The sequence below is a fragment of the Kogia breviceps genome, chromosome 1, assembly GCF_026419965.1.
Source record: "Kogia breviceps isolate mKogBre1 chromosome 1, mKogBre1 haplotype 1, whole genome shotgun sequence".
In the NCBI taxonomy this organism is placed as follows: Eukaryota; Metazoa; Chordata; class Mammalia; order Artiodactyla; family Physeteridae; genus Kogia; species Kogia breviceps.
In genome coordinates, this window is record NC_081310.1 from 197,674,280 (window position 1) to 197,685,879 (window position 11,600).

Consider the following 11,600-nt stretch of genomic DNA (forward strand, 5'->3'; position numbering starts at 1 on the left):
GTTGCAAGTAAAATGACCTGTCAAAACACCTGAAGGGAAAAGCTGCCGCTCTATCAAAGACTATCAATAGTTTTCTTTGACAGTCACTGAGAAGCCAGCGCCCAAGAAGAATCAGACCGATGCTGTCTACCCTAGAAAATAAAAAAGGTGTAGACTCAGAGGCATTTCCTTGTCATTAGCTTTTCTGTTTTTCAAACGAAGTGAGCAATGTATTTTTCTTTGTGTATTAAGCTGTGGCATATTACACATCCATTAAAAAGATGGGGGTAAATCAATGTGTGCTGTTATGGAAGGTTCTTCAGCTTAAATGTGTCACTGAAAAAAAAAGAAAGGCACAGGGCATAATGTATACTATTCTTGTGTGTGTGTAGATACAACATTCATTGCATACATAGATATTCTTGTATATACAGAAAAAGTTTCTGGAAGAATAACAAGAAATGTATTGCCTGTAGTTGCCTTTGAGGGTGGAACAGAAAAAAAAAATAAGGCTTACTCTTCATTTGATATGGTTTAAGTATTTTTGCCATGTACATTCATCCAACAGATATATATCAGGTGCCTCCCATGTACCAGATACTGTTTCTAGGTGCTGGGGATACAACAGTGAACAAAAGAGACAAAAGTGCTGCTCTCCTGGAGCTGATATGGAAGTGGGAGAGACATCATAAACAAGCAAGTGTATGATCACAGGTTAGAGAAGGATAAATGCTGGGGAAAAAATAACATAGAAGGAGAGGGTGGAGGGATGAAGGTGCTGCTTTAGATGAGGTGAGGTCTCAGGCCTGAAGGAATTGAGGAGAGCCAGGCAGTTATGGGGGGAGGAATATTCTAGACAGAGGGAACAGCAAGTGCAAAAGCCCTGGGGCAGATACACACTTGGTGTGTTGTAGGAACTGTGATGAAACCACTCAGAAAGAGCTCCGGAACAAGAATCCAAAGAGGAATCTAAAGCCAGTTCACACAGGACTTTGAATTCCATGGTCCTAGAAAGCTGATGGAGGGTATTGAGCTGAGAGTATTACCTCAGTGGTGTTGTAAAAGGATCCCCCTGCCATGATGTGCGGAATATCCTACAACGGAGCAAGAGAGGAAGCAGAGAGACTTGTTGGGAGGCTCTTGCAGTCATCAAGACTTGACGGTGGCTTAAACAAGGTGCATTCTTTCCTGTGGCAGCAGTAACAAGTTACCTTAGTGGCTTCAGACAACGTTAAGTGTCTTCTCTCACAGTTCTGGAGGCCAGAGTCCAAAAGTCAGTTTCACTGGGCCAAAATCAAGGTGTTGGCGGTGCTGCGCTCTCTCCGGAGGCTCCAGGGAATAACCGTTCTTTGCCTCTTCCAGCTTCTAGTGGCTGCCAACCATCCTCGGCTTGCGGCCGCCACACCCATCTTTGAGGCCAGCATCAAATCTCTCTCTGCCCCACCTTCACATTGCCCTCTCCTGTGTGTGTGTGTGTGTGTGTGTGTGTGTGTGTGTGTGTGTGTGTGTGTGTGTGTGTGTGTATTCCAAATCTCCCTCTGCATCTCTCTTACAAGGACGCTTGTGATGGCATTTAGAGACCACCCAGGTAATCCTGGATCATCTGCCTCATCTCAAGATCCTTAACTTGATCACATCTGCAAAGACTCTCTTTCCAAATAAGGTAATAGTTACAGGTTCCAGGGATCATGACCTGATATCTTTGGGGCCATCATTCAGTCCAACATACCAGGGCAGGGCAAATTTTGTTCAGTAAAGGACCAGGTAGTAAATATTTAAGCTTTGCAGACCCTATGGTCGCTGTCACAACTACTCAACTGTCACAACTGCCACTGCAGTGCAAAAGCAACCATGGACAATATGGAAATAAATAGGTATGCCTATGTTCCGAAGAAACTTTAAAAAAACCAGCCACAGGTCTTACACCAAAGTGGACGTCCTAAGAGGTACGTGGATTTGGAATATGTACTGAAGGTAGAGATATTGCCCAGGTTTTGCTGATGAATTGGAAGTGAATTATTTAAGAAAGAAATGCTTTGGGCCAAGGTTTGACTCTTAGAATTTTGCCTGAGCAACTGAGTTAATGGTGTTGCCACTTAAAGACAGGGACAGAACAAGTTAAGGATAAGAATTCCATTTAGGACTTTTAAATTCTGAAATGTCTATTAGATATCCAAGTGGAGACATCAAGAAGGCAACTGGATATATGCATCTGAGGCCCAGAGAGGTTGTGGCTAAGAGATGCAAAATTGATGAGTGACCAGCATTCAATGGTATCTACAACTATGGAATGTGATAAGGTTTCCTAGGGGAGGGAGTGTAATTCACTCTTTTACTCAATCATAACTTTCAAAAAATTTTTAAAATCATGAAATAAAGTGAATATGTACGGAGAATTTTCTTTAGCTCTTTAATTAATGAGGGAACTAGTTAGGCGTTGAAACCGGTTCAAAGGAGAATTTGAAGAACACAGGTATATTCATAGACAAGGAAGAATGCTTGCTAAAAGATGCAAAATTCATTCACATCCTACAGGGCAATAAGGTGTCATATTTGGGGTTATCTTCTATAGGACAAACATTAATTACGTCCATGGGCAAGAATCATTTACATGACTCTCAGTTTTCTACTTCTGCTGAGTCCATAGAAAGGAGTTAAAGGTGCTCCTGGAGGATCGGCTCCTCCCCAGAGGGTCCACTAGGCAATGCCCAACACTGTGCTGAAAGGATGCTCTTCGTTTCCAAGTCACAGGCAAATTTTTCCTGACATTCTCATTCAGCATTTTAAAAATTTATTTTATTGAAGTATAGTTGAGGGACTTCCCTGGTGGTCCAGTGGGTGGGACTCCGTGCTCCCAATGCAGGGGGCCTGGGTTTGATCCCTGGTTGGGGAACTAGATCCCACACGCATGCTGCAACTAAGTCCACATGCCTCAACTGAGATCCCACGTGCCGCAACTGGGACCCAGTGCAGCCAAAATAAATAAGTAAGTAAATATTTTTTTAAAAAAGAACTATAGTTGATTTACAATGTTGTGTTACTTTCTGCTGTACCACAAAGTCATTCACTTACACATATATATATATATTCTTTTTCATATTCTTTTCCATTTTGGTTTATCACAGGATACCGAATAGAGTTCCCTGTGCTATACACTAGGACCTTGTTGTTTATCCGTTCTCTATGTAATGATTTGCATCTGCTGACCCCAGACTCCCACTGCACCCCTCCCCCACGCCTCCTCCCCCTTGGCAACCACAAGTCTGTCCTCCGTGTCTGTGAGTCTGTTTCTGTTTTGTAGATAAGTTCATTCGTGTCATATTTTAGATTCCACATATAAGTGATATCATACGGTATTTGTCTTTCTCTTTCTGGCTTCACTTAGAATGATAATCTCTAGGTCCATCCATGTTGCAGCAAATGGCATTATTTCATTTTTTTTTTTTATGGCTTAGTAGTAAGTATTCCATTGTGTGTGTGTGTGTGTGTGTGTGTGTGTGTGTGTGTGTATGTACCACATCTTCTTTATCCATTCATCTATCAATGGACATGTAGGTTGTTTCCATGTCTTGGTTATTGTAGATAGTGCTGCTATGAATATAGGGGTGCACGTATCTTTTTGAGTTATATGCCCAGGAGTGGGATTGCTGGATCATATGGTAGCTCTATTTTTAGTTATTTGAGGAACCTCCATACTGTTCTCCATGGTGGCTGCATCATTCGGCATTTATGGGGCATCTACCAAGGGACAGGCACCCCTCTGTGAAATCAGAGTACATCACTGAACAAAACCCAGATTGCAGGTCTCTTGGTGCTTATCTTCAGGGGACAATAAACATAATAGAGAGATAAATTCTGTAGTATGTGAGAAGACCGTCAGTGTTATGACAAAATAGAAAGCGGAGCAGTTTGAAGGGGATCAGGAGTACCCATCCTGGGAAGATGCAATGTTTTGGTCAATGTAAAAAATGTCATTAAGACATTGACATTTGGACCAAGACTCGAAAGAGGTGAGGTGGTTATAGCCACGTGGATATAGAAGAGAAAAATGCTGAAAATATAAAAAGAGTTTGGAATTTTTAAAAGAAGGTTAATTTTGTTTTTAATTAGTGAAATAAAGCAGTAACATTGGAATCATAGGTTGAGTCAAAACATTTTGTTTTCCTGCCTACGACTCATTCTTTCAAATTCTAAGCAGACAGATGCTGTGAGTACGAGATAAATGTGAAATCAGAAGAATAAGTTTAAGTCCTGATCTTTTCCCCTTTCAGAAGGAAAACTGGCTCTTCGTTTGTATTGGAGGAGAGACCCGTCTGCCTTACTCTCCCACCCACAGAGAATGAGACTGCATGTGTGACAATACTTAAAGGAAAATGAACATTTTAGTAGTAAATAGCAATTCAGAAATAGGTTTCTTTAAGGAGAATATCTGCTAGTTAATGAAAGTGCTGCTCTGGAGTAGACCTGGAACTCCTGATCTGATTTCCAAAACTCTGCTGCAGTCAACGTGGGAAAATTAAGTTTTGTTTCTCTGCTGCTTATTTGGAGAGAAAGCGGGGCTGGGATTATGTCCATTTTAATTCAAACTGTGTAACGCAGAGCCTTAAGACTTGTGCAAAGATTTCTCAAAGCACGGTTTTCTTCAGTGACAAAAGATTTCTTTCTTTTTTCATCTTGTCAAGCATAATCACTCACAGATAAAGTCAATTTGCTCTTCTTGCCTTCACGTTGGGCTATTTCCTTTTACCAGCTGACTAACGTTTTCTAGGGCAGGTTGGAATTAATCATTCAGCATCCTGAGATTTTCCAGGCCAGCCAGGACTGAGGATTAGAGACAATAAAACCAGAGTTTGCCTTCTAACAGAAGACCTCACACTTGGCCAGGTGTCCACGTGAGACCACCTGAGTCTGGGAAATTTTAACCAAATAGCCCAACCTTGATTCTCCAGATCTGGGAAACTGTGTTCATTTGTCACCCTAACTAGAAGTCATTTGTACTAATGATTCCAGAACGAGTGACCGTTTTCTGCTTTCCCAAGAGGCCTCACCATCAAATGCGAGCACACTTCATTGTTTTTAATCTCTGACTCCCCTTGGGCCTTCCAGGGAGTTCACTGAAAATCCCAAACCCTCCTTGTGTTTTCACCCCTGTGGCTCGAAACCTTGAGTGTTGATTCTTCACTGGGCGTCTTCAAGTGACCCAAAACACCATGTTCTTTCCACCAGGGTGGTGTCTTAATTGGCCCCTTCTGCAGAGCCAGCCTCCATCTGCCTGTGCTTCTAAAAACAACAGGCCCTCGTGTCCTCACATCTGGTGCTTCAAGACCAAAAGTCAGCGTGTGGACCTCAGCACACGGCAGAAGCAGGCTGGGACCAGCCAGTGCTTTTAGGCTGGTTGGACAGGGCTCTGGAACAAATGTCAAGGGATATTTGCTGCAAAGAAGCTCCAGAAATAATGTAAAATTGTTCTGTCCTTTTAAAAATGGAAAATGCCTTGGCAGGGTGATATATTATTTGCCTGGCTGCATTTTCTCTCTGTCTCCGTGAAGGCTTGAAAAGTACTGGCACTTCTGCCTTTTCAAGCGGAGCTCAGTGTAACTGGACCACATCTAATGCCTCTACGATGCAAATGAAGATTGAAACTGTTGTTCCCTTTGATGTGTGTCACTAAAGGCTCAAAGAGGATATTTTCTTTTCGATCCTCCAGTGGATAGAGCCTCTTTAAAAATACCTGTGGGCTTTCTCTTCCCATTGGCAATGCAAGTAACTCCTGCACTGGAGTCTGGGTACCATCGTGATGAATGCCTTCCTCTGGGAAGAATCCCCTACCCATGTTTGCCATGATTGTTGAAGTTCTGGAGGGAATTAAGAAGCGTGAAAGGCGCATTAACGACGGGTACCTGCAATGAACCACTCAGGCTCTCGCCTGAAAAAGTCCGGAGAGCACATTCTGAGAGCAAGGTTGGGGAGGCAGGTGAGTCATGGCCAGATTCTCTAGCTCTTTCTGGCACCCAGTAGCATAAAGGACTGGGGAAGCAGGTGGAGCAGCTAGTGGAGAGAGAAGCCACCCCACACGCTGGTTATGCCGTCTCACCCCTCATCTTCCCTCTGCCAAGAGGGGAACTGATCCTAAACAGCGCCCGTAGCATCCAGGCTCTTCCCTGAGTCCGGGTGGTCTCTGGAAACACACAAACGCAGGCACGGAAATCAATAGCTCTGAGGGCTGTCAGAGTTGTCAGCCTGCAAACTGGCTGTGCTGGGCACTTCGAACCACTTTTATAAGGAAGAGCAGCATAATGAGAATCCACCTCTGTTACTTTTTTTTGCATGTCCCTGTCAGCAAGGCAATCTATAAGCAAAGCCTATGTGTAAAAGCAAAAGCACACAAACCAACATTTGGAACTTGCAATGTGGATCATTTAATTTCCTTTTAATGTCTCTACTTTCTCTCTTAAATGTTTGCAGTGTCTCACTTGGAGAAGACAGTGGAGAGCAGGTCATTTTGGACATGGTAGCTCCAGGATAACAGGGACTTTGCCACAGGTACTGCTGTGTGCCTGGCACCTAGATTGGACCAGGCACAGGACACTGTGCAGTAAATACTGAATGAATGAATGAGTGAATGAATGAGTGAACACTCAGCCCGGCCCTATCCAAAGGAACCAAGTCGTTGCAGAGGCAGGAAATTCACATAGAGGAGGAGAAGACAGCCCTTGAATGGAGGCTGTATTCATCTGCTCAGGCCGTGATAACAAAGTACCACGGACAGGGTGGCATAAACAACAGAAATGTATTTTCTCACAGTTCTAGAGGCTAGAAGTCCAAGACCAAGTCAAGGTCAACCCTTCGGCAGGTGCGATTTCTCCTGAGGCCTTTCTTCTTGGTTTGTAGATGGCCGTCTTCCCTCTGTGTCCTCACAGGGCCTTTCCTCTACACCCAAGCATTCACGGTGTCTCTCTTGTGTGTCCAGATTTCCTCTCCTTAAGAGGACACCAGTTATATTGAATCAGGGCCCACCCTAATGACCTCGTTTTAACATCATCACCTTTTTTGAAGCCCTACCTCCAAATATAATCACGTTCTGAGGTGCCCAGCGTTAGGGCTTCAGGAAACGAATTTCAGGGGAGCACAATTTAGCCCATAACTTACATGGGCTATTCTCACACTAACATTCAACACTTGGGTGCTTCTTAAAAGAGCATTGGTCCCATTTCCTGCCTTTGTGTGTGTGTGTGTGTGTGTGTGTGTGTGTGTGTGTGTGTGTGTGTGTGTGTGTGTGGTACGCGGGCCTCTCACTGTTGTGGCCTCTCCCGTTGCGGAGCACAGGCTCCGGACGCGCAGGCTCAGCGGCCATGGCTCACGGGCCCAGCCGCTCCACGGCATGTGGGATCTTCCCGGACCGGGGCACGAACCCGTGTCCCCTGCATTGGCAGGCAGATTCTCAACCACTGCGCCACCAGGGAAGCCCCTGCCATATTAACTAAGGCTACATTTCCCGGGTCTTTCATCCCACACTCCCCAAAACATGTTATATAAATATCCCTTCAATGTAAACCCGGGTGCCCTTTGTCTTTTAAGATCCTGGTTTTCTACCAGCTTTCATCTGTGTCCTGAGAGGCAGTGCAACATGTTCTCAGGTGCTGGTGCCCTCCTGCCTGTGCCCTCACCTGGGGCAGGTCATGCAGCACGGCTGGGCCCCAGTCACCCCATCTTCAGAAAAGGCTTAGTAAACCCTGCCTGCCTCATAGCATCACTGTGATGGTCCCACGATGTCACGCTTCCATGTTAAACTGGGTGCACGTGCCTGCAGAGGTGTATAAATCTCTGAATACACAAACCCATCTTTGTAGAGCAACTGTTTTAAAATATGATCTTTATATTAAAATAAGCACAGATGCACTAGGAAGCAGAATGGAAAATTGGTGTGAAAGGCAAATAAAACTGAAGATTTCAAATAAATCGTGTCCTTGCTGCCACCTAGCCGTTCCTGCCACCCCAGGTACTTGGGTAAGAAAAGTTTCAGCAGTGCTGGTTATGCTCGTGAAGATATATGAGGCTGCCCTCCATGCATCGATATGGAACAATTGTTGAGATATATTAAAAAGTGAAAAAATCCAGGTGCAGAACAAGGTGATCCCATTTGTTTAAAAAAGAAAGATGGGGGGGCATTTATAAATGCCTGTGAATGCCAAGCGCACTTCGGAGTGATACTCAGGAAAGTGGTGACAGGGGGTTACCTCTGAGATAAAGACCTGGGGTCCGGAGACAGGGGTGGGAAGGAGGCTTCTCATCATAAACTCTTCCACACTATCTGATTTTTTTAACATATACATGCTACCTATTTTTAAAACACATCGGGGGGGCTTCCCTGGTGGCGCAGTGGTTGAGAGTCCGCCTGCCGATGCAGGGGACGCGGGTTCGTGCCCCGGTCCGAGAAGATCCCACGTGCCGCGGAGCGGCTGGGCCCGTGAGCCATGGCCGAGGCGCCTGCACGTCCGGAGCCTGTGCTCCGCAATGGGAGAGGCCGCAACAGTGGGAGGCCCGCGTACCGCAAAAAAAAAAAAAAAAAAAAAAAAAAAAAAAAAAAAAAAAGTTACCTTTGAGGGCTTCCCTGGTGGCGCAGTGGTTGAGAGTCCGCCTGCCGATGCGGGGGACGCGGGTTCGCGCCCCGGTCCGGGAGGATCCCACGTGCCGCGGAGCGGCTGGGCCCGTGAGCCGTGGCCGCTGCGCCTGCGCGTCCGGAGCCTGTGCTCCGCAACGGGAGAGGCCACAGCGGTGAGAGGCCAGCATACGGGGAAAAAAAAAAAAAACACACATTGGGTGGGAGTAGCAATACATTTCGCAGGGCAGTTACAAATAAAAACACATTGTTTTTAAAAGCAGCAATTCTGCTTTTAAAACGAATTCACAGGGACTTCCTTGGCGGTCCAGTGGTTAAGACTCCACGCTTCCAATGCATGGGGTGTGGGTTCAATCCCTGGTAGGGGAACTGAGAGCTCACACTCTGCGAGACACAGCCAGAACATAAATAAATAAAAAGAGTATCACTACCATGAAAGCAAGAGAAATGGCTATTTTAAAATAAGTAAATAAAAATAAAATGAATTCACTATTATTATTCAAATGAGAGTTATCTTCTGAAGAAAATGCAAATACTGGACAATAATTATTCAATATAATTAAATAATTATTAATATTAATAATATAATTAAATAATTATTAAATATCATTGAATTACTTAATAGTGAAATTAAACATTTAAATTCCCTCTCTCCTTAGCATCCGTGAATTATTTCTCTGCTATTTCTTCCCTTGTCCAGGAAAAGAAAAAAACTGCATCCAGTTTCACATCATGCGAGATTCTACCTACATGTAACATTTAATCATGAAAGTTTAGTTCTAAAACAACAAATATTGAATCATATTAATTTCTTTAGTAGAAGCCTACGTGATGTGTATACATAACAGGGACACTGGTGTCAGGTGATCACGAATAAATAAAAATGGTATGAGATGCCTGCCGTCCACTCATTCATTCATATATTAAGCACTAGTTGGGCACATACTCTGACACCAAGCACTATGGACCTGGGAATCCATAAGTAAATAAAAATTTTTTTAAAAGTTTTGTCCCTGTCCTCATATTCTAGTCCAGTGATAGAGACAGAAGAAAATACATGATTACATCTCAGGGTTAGAAATGTTTGCTCGAAGGAGTCTGGAATAGCCAGTAATGGTCATATGGGGGCCAGGATGAAAAACACGGACTTTGGAGTAAAGTGACCTTGAAGTTGCTTCCCTAAGCCTCCGTTTACTAAATAACAGTAAGGAGTTAACGATAGGGTTGGTGAGAGTGTCAAGGGATTAAAAACAAAGTTTAGGGCTTCCCTGGTGGCGCAGTGGTTGAGAATCCGCCTGCCGATGCAGGAGACACGGGTTCGTGCCCTGGTCCGGGAAGATCCCACATGCCGCGGAGCAACTAAGCCCGTGAGCCATGGCCGCTGAGCCTGTGCGTCCGGAGCCTGTGCTCCGCAACGGGAGAGGCCACAACAGTGAGAGGCCCGCATACCGCAAAAAAAAAAAAAAAAAAAAAAAAAACAAAGTTTAAAGGACAAAGTGCTTATAAACCACACACCCCTGTGCCTGACACAAATATTAGCTTTTTCAAATGCTTTTTAACTCCTGTTTTTAGTAGATGACTGGACATACAAGTCCAGAGCTCAGGAAAATCTGGATTAGGGATAAGGATTTGAGAATCCACACCGTCCAAGCAGGAGGTGAAGTCAGGGTGTCGATGAAGTTACAATGAATATACACTGAGTAGATGGAATTTATGAGCATATGAAGGTTAGGAATTATAAGGAGTACATGAGTATATAGCATGAGAGAACTTGGATGGAGCCCTGGAAAATGCTAGCATGAATGGGGGAAAAACAACCAGAAAAGTAGAAAAGAAAACCCAAAAAATGTGGGGGGAAAGAGGGAAGGGGAAGTATCTCTATGGACACTTCCTTCTCAAAGGAAGTGTCCATAGAGAAAAAAGCCACAGAAAAGTCAGGTTAGAACCACTTCACATCCATTAGATTGACTATTGTCAAAAGAGAGAAAAAAGACGAACAGAATAACAAGCGTTGGCAAGAATGTGGAGGAATTGGAACCCCTGTACCTGACTGGTGGGAGTGTAAAACAGTGCAGTTGCTGCGGAAAATAGTATGGGGGCTCCTCAAATAATCAAACACAGAATGATCATATGATCCAGCAATTCCACTTCTGGGCATATACCCCAAAGGTTTGAAAGCAGGGACTCGAACAGATATTTGTACACCCATGTTTATAGTAGCTCTCTTCACAATAGACAAAAGGTAAAAGCAACCCAAGTGTCCATCAATGGATGGATGGATAAACAAGACATGGTATTCATACCGTGGAATACTATTCAGCTGTCAAAAAAGAATGAAATTCTGACAGTGCTACAAAATGGGTGACGCCTCAGGATATTACGCTAAGTCACAAATAGGTCGGTCACAAAAAAGACAAATATTATAGAATTCTACTTATATGAGGTCCCTATAGGGTAGTCAAATGCATAGAGACAGAGAATAGAATGGTGGCTGCCAAGGGCTGGGGAGAGGGAAAGACGGAGAACGAGTGTTTAATGGGTGCAGAGTTCAGTTGGGGAAGATGAAAGGCTCTGGAGATGGATGGTGGTGATGGAGGCACAACAACGTAAATGTACTTAATACCACTGAGCTGTACACTGAAAAATGGTCCACTTTAAACAGTGCTGCTATGAACAGTGGGGTGCACACGTCTTTTAAATTAGAGTTTTCTCCAGATATATGCCCAAGAGTGGGATTGCTGGATGATATGGTAACTCCATTTTAGTTTTTTTTTTTAACATCTTTACTGGAGTATAATTGCTTTACAATGGTGTGTTAGTTTCTGCTGTATAACACAGTGAATCAGTTATACATATACATATGTCCCCATATCTCTTCCCTCTTGCGTCTCCCTCCCTCCCACCTCCCTATCCCACCCCTCTAGGTGGTCACAAAGCACAGAGGTGAACTCCCTGTGCTATGCAGCTGCTTCCCACTAGCTATCTATTTTACATTTGATAG